The sequence below is a fragment of the Nicotiana tabacum genome, chromosome 22 (genome assembly GCF_000715075.1).
Source record: "Nicotiana tabacum cultivar K326 chromosome 22, ASM71507v2, whole genome shotgun sequence".
Taxonomy (NCBI): Eukaryota; Viridiplantae; Streptophyta; class Magnoliopsida; order Solanales; family Solanaceae; genus Nicotiana; species Nicotiana tabacum.
Genome location: NC_134101.1, coordinates 124785242 through 124791241, shown reverse-complemented (window position 1 = coordinate 124791241; position 6000 = coordinate 124785242).

The following is a 6000-nucleotide window of genomic DNA, read 5'->3' as shown; positions in this document are numbered from 1 at the left end:
TTCCTTGGTTTCCATTGTTCCATCCACCTTGATTGTTATAACTACCCCATTTGTTGTTATTACCATTCCAATTCGCTTGGTTGTTTTTATTGTTGTTCTGATTGCCCCAGTTGTTGTTTTGATTGTTGTTCCCCCAATTACCATTGCCTTGTTGCTGATTGCCTCAATTGCCTTAGGGTCTCCATTGTTGTTGGTCGGAAGAATTGCCTCTTTGGCCTTGATAATTATTCACGTATTGCACCTCTTCACTTTGTTTATCATAACCATCATTTTGAAATCCATCACAATCATTGTCAAATTACTCTGAATTCCCTTGGTTCTGTTGCCCTCTTTGTCTTCTATTGTTAACAAGCATGTTAACACCCTCTATGCATTCACTTGGTGAGGATTTTGAACTTGTTGCAACTGTGCCTTCGCTAGTTGGTTCATCGTGGTTGTCAACCTAGCTATAGCCTGCCCATGATCATGTAATTCCTTGTGCAAATAAATAACTGTGGGGTCACCCTGGGGCACATTGGCTCTACTTTGCCAAGCGGAAGAAGTCTCAGCCATCTCGTTAAGAACGTCACACGCCTCATCATACGACAGCTTCATGAAGTTGCCCCCAACAAGTTGGTTCATTATGCATTGGTTTATTGTATTAATGCCTCGGTACAAGGTTTGTTGGATCATCATCTCAGTCATATCATTGTCGGGGCATTCCTTCACCATTGTTCTATAACGCTCCCAAATTTCATGCAAAGGTTCCATGGGCTCTTACTTAAACGCCAAGATCTCATCTCTCAATGCATCCATATACCCCGGTGAGAAAATATTTGCAATGAACTTATCCGCCAACTCATCCCAAGTAGTGATGGAATGGTTGGGAAGTCGCTCGAGCTAATCCAATGCCTTTCCTCTAAGTGAGAATGGGAAGAGTCTCAACCTAAGAGCATCCTCGGACACATTAGTTTGCTTGCTCCCCCAACATGTATCCACGAAACCCTTGAGATGTTTGTAAGCATTTTAATTTGCAGCGCCCGTGAAGTACCCACGTTGCTCTAGTAAGGTCAACATCACATTTGTTATTTGAAAATTGCCCACCCGGATTCGGGGTGAGACAATAGTACTTGCATAGCCTTGGTTCGGAAGCACTCTAGGAGCTACTCTTGGAGGTGGCAGAGGAGGGTCTGGGATATTGTCATTAACATTAGCATTGGCCTGGCAGCCTCTACATTGTCCTTGAGGTACAAGAGGCACCTCATCATCTCCGACATCATCTACCTCCTCCCCCACAATCACATTTCCAAGAGGGTCATTGGCATTGTTCGCTGCCATTTGGTACCTGAGTTGTGACTCAAACAAAATTAGTAACAAAGAAGGAAAGAAGAACTATCACAAAACTATTTAGATAGATAGCCAAAACCGTTAACTCCCCGGAAACAATGCCAAAAAGTGATCGAGGCCAACCCTGCACTACTATTGAGTAGCGAGAGAGGGTCGAAGTAGCTTTTACCTGACTAAGGTCGGGATCAATTTCCACAGGGAGCTAGAAGTTGGAGTCGGGTGTCTATCTAAAGTGGAGTTGTGTATGTGTTCCAAATTGCACTTCTTAACATTTTTGGGTTTTTGATTTACTTCTAATTTTATCAAACTACAATGCTAAATTAAACTAAAATAAGCTAAGAGTAAACTATTGCGAGTTGTTCAAATGGTTAAAAGGCACTAGGGTAGTGACTTTCGCCTAGGTGGTCAATTGATGGATACTTGAGTCTAAGGCATGATTGACATATTTGGGGAGTATGATATAACCGTTGCATGATTTTACCCACTCTACACCTCTCGGTGGTTCAAGTGATTTTGCCCGAATTGACTTTCTCAAGACCAATTGGGTATGCAAATTTGCACAAGAAATCATGGTTCAAGTCGGGTATTACTATCTCTAGGTTTAACTCTTTAATTTGGGCTATCAATCTCTTGAGTACACCCTAATTCCTTGTTGGACCAATTTCAGAGACATAGGCTCTCTTTCTCAAGAAGAGCCAAAGTCAACTAAATACAAACTAGTGTTTGCAACCACCAATTCAGCAATTAAACAAGAAATTAGTCCAAATATCAAACACCCATAGTCAATCTAGCCCGAAAATACAAGACCCATCAATTACCCACACTAGGGTTGAGGCACAACCCTAGCTTATGGGTCTAGCTACTCATAATTAGAGAAGAAAACAAAGAAATAGATGAAGAAAACTCATATTAATTAATTTCCAAGATAAATAGAAGATTCAATGTTGAAATGAAGATAAAATTACTCAAAATAGCTAAAATATTCGAAGTCACGAGCGCAGCCCAGTACCAAAACTATCTGATGACCTAAAAATGGGAACATGAGCTATTTATACTAAGCTAAAAAATTTGGATAAAAATACCCCTGTGGGGCTAGTGCGGACCATACAAAATCACGTGCGGCCACACTAAGGCTCTAAGCTTGAGAATCCAACTCTCTGAACTCGGGCAATGCAGACCGCACAGAATGGACTGCGGTCGCGATGGCTTCTAGTGCGGTCCGCATGAAATGGAGCGCGGACCGCATTGACTTCAATATCCAAAACTGGCACTCTCTGATCTTTGGTTCTGTGGCTGCACTTGATCTGCACTAAATCAAGTGTAGCCGCAGTGACTTCAGTGCGGACCGCATTAAATCTCATGCGACCACATTGCCTATTGGCCTGGAAATCACCTTCTCTGAACCTCACTTGTGTGGACCGCACAAAATGGTGTGTAGCCGCATTGGGCCTATTTTGCCTGAGCTTTGTCTTGTCTTGGTACTTGTACAAGTTTCACTCCTTTTTGAGTTGATGTTTGACATCTTGTCACTTTGTTGATCAAACCTGCAATCAAGCACAACTTGTGAGCCTTTCTGGACAATTTTGTACAAATTTCTAATCAAACATAAGCAAGAAGGAGTATAAAATGCATCAAAATTCCTAGTTATCAGATACAATCGGTCAAAATTCACCATGGGGCAGAGCCATTGAGCCTCCTCAAAGGTCGAACGCGCACCTACCAGCCTAGTTTTGTCTACCCCAGTAGAACCACTCCTAATAGGAATGTGATCATTCGAAACCTTGCTTGAACCAGGCGGCCCCTGGCCTCGAACACCCCTCGAAGTACCTTCAACGAGAAGAGAAGACGGTGGCATAGAATCCTTGTCCCTCGAAATATCTTCGATGATAGGAGAAGATGATGGCAAAGGGGGAACCATATTTCCAAGGCTGGAAGCCTCCGGTGTTGCAGGCTCAGTCGTGACATCTTACCTGGGCCTTCGGGCAGGACTTGTCTCACTATGAGCACCATCACCCTGCGAGTGTTCCTTCCGTTTGAAATTACTCCTCAGTCCTGAAGCTAATGACCCCTTCTCCTCTCCGAGGGGAAATGACCTCACCTCAGAAAATTCTCCAACACCGGCGGTAACGAGGTTAGTACACACAGAGTACCCTCCAAAGAAAGCAAATGAAACAACACGTACCGTGGTGTTTTTCCTCCCATCTACCCTTAGATAGATCTCGCCACCTACACTCGTCATAGGTCGAACGGGCTGCCAATTTCCAAGCCCAATTCGCTAGGTCGGGGACCTCGTATGGCATCCACGGGGTCGCTGCAAAAAGAAAAAAGAAAGCGTCTTCAAAGAATCCATCCCCGCCAAGAGCAAAAATGATAAAAACACAAGTGTCCCACTTACGTGTGACATTCCATTTCTCAAGAAACGGTAGGAATTCCACGAGGATAACATCGACAGTCCTTACTCGGATAAATTGATTCATCCATCATCGGTCCTTGTCTTCTTCATCATCAACAATGAAGGGCTTGGTGGTGCGGCATCGCAAAGCTAGCAGGCCTAGGCAATGAAAAGGTCGGTACAATATGATGAGGTGGCTTAGGGTGAACTCGAGCCCGACTTCTTTCGCAAAGAACCTCATTATGCATTGTCCTCTAGAACGACGAGTGAACCTATGCCAGGGTAGCCCGATATCTTCGACAGAAGTCAAGAACAACTCTATTAAGAGAACCCAACGTAAAGGGATTATGTATATACATGTAGAAACCCCTCTGTCTAAGCCATAATGTTCTCTTCCGAGGATGGTACCTGCAGTACCACCTCTTCTCCCCATCCGCAGTCTGTCCTCACTACCTCGAGGTGTCCCTCTCCTTTTGATGAAGTAAACCTTGATACGTGTTGCTAATGGCCCTCAACATTGGGGGGCCTCTCTAGTGAATGGTCCCTCCTCGAGACAAACCGTCTAAAGATTGGCTCACCAGACGCCGGCGGTGTACCACCGATCAAGCGAAAAGAAAAAGCGGAACCCTCCTCTTCTTGGCAAACGGATTTAGGCATGGTAGCCATGGCTATAATAAAACAAGAGAAGGAAAATGAAAACTCAAGCGACAACTTTGAATTAAAATGACGGAAAAGCTGGCGCAAAGAAGAAGAACTCTATGAAAAGGGGTAGTGGCTCAAAATAGCGGAATCCTCATAAAAGAAGGAATAAACTCATATATAGAGCAAGCGGCGACTTACCGCCTACCCTAAAATCCAATTAATTCCGCTTGGGCCATTATCACTTTTGGGGAGATGTACTAGCAGGGTCACCTCGATCATTTTATGATCATGTCATACGATTAACACTAACGTACCACATTCGAGGTATCAAAAACCCCCACATCAACCTGGCCTCGAGAGGGTACCCAATCACGAGGATCTCTGCTACCATGAAAATAGGCTCTAAGGAGCCATCAATATCACTCTAAGTCTCGAGATGGTGCCCGGCCTTGAGGATCACTATCAAAATAAAAATAGGTTAAGAGGAGCCATCAATATCATTCTAAGTCTCGAGATGGTGCCCGATCTCGAGGATTTCTACTATTACAAGTACGGTCATCCACCCGATTCTTTGGCCCTTGAGCTACCTAACCCCGAGTCAATTCTCACTCAAGAATTACTGATAAAGCCTTAGAGTTGTTTTTGCCTTCAGATCAAGTTAAATGCTCTCTTGATTACTTTAGTCCAGGGGCCATCCGAGTCCATGCGTATCCTTATCTGGGGTCTATCTATAATTCCTTAGGGCTATCTTCACTCTAAGTTCAAATCAAGTTCTTAGGCAGCCCGAACTTGAACTAACTCTCACTGGGGGACTGTCTGTGAAAGTTTTATGGCTATCTTTATTCTCAAGAGTTTTGAGCCATTTCTCCCTCGAGGACTATCGAAAGGGCCTAAAATGCTACATTTCATTCTAAAAATCGAAGCCCTATTCTCACTCAATTCGAAGTCAGGGGTCCCGGTGCCCCATGTTCGTATCAATTCAATCTGAGTCAGTTCGAGGAACGGTAAAGGGTTCCAGGGAATATCATATTAACCATTCAAGAACCAAGGGAATACCTACGCCAAGGCCCGTTGTTCGGACCGATCGGTAGAGTCATGTACTTAGATTCATCACAAACGTAAATAAAGGGAAATCCAACACAAATCAGAGACAAAATTGAAGAAGCATTTTTGTATTAATAAATAATGATTACAAAAGCCCACAAAGGGTCCTTACACATGATTACAAAAGTCCACGGAGGGTCCTTACACAGAAACAAAGAAGCAAAAAAAATAGCTAAAAGTCTAATCTACTCTCAAAGGTACACCCTCGGGGGCAATATCTTCGAGAACCATTTCCTCGGGGGCCTAATCTCGGTCTTCCAAATGGCGTCTTCAGTGATCTAAAAGAAGCAGAAAATGATGAATAAGAAGAATAAAAAGATGAAGAAGAAGCAGAAAAAGATAAAGAAACAGAAAAAGATGAAGAAGTGGCTGGGTGAAAATTTTGGCGAATATGGGTCTCGCCAGCACTACTATTGGGAAGCCACTTCTTGAGACATTGCAGCGGTGTAGGATGTAAAAGTTAGTAGATGACACCACCTCACTCCATGGAAAGCAAAAAGAGTGAAGCGCCACGCCAGGTGGAAATTAAGAGAGAT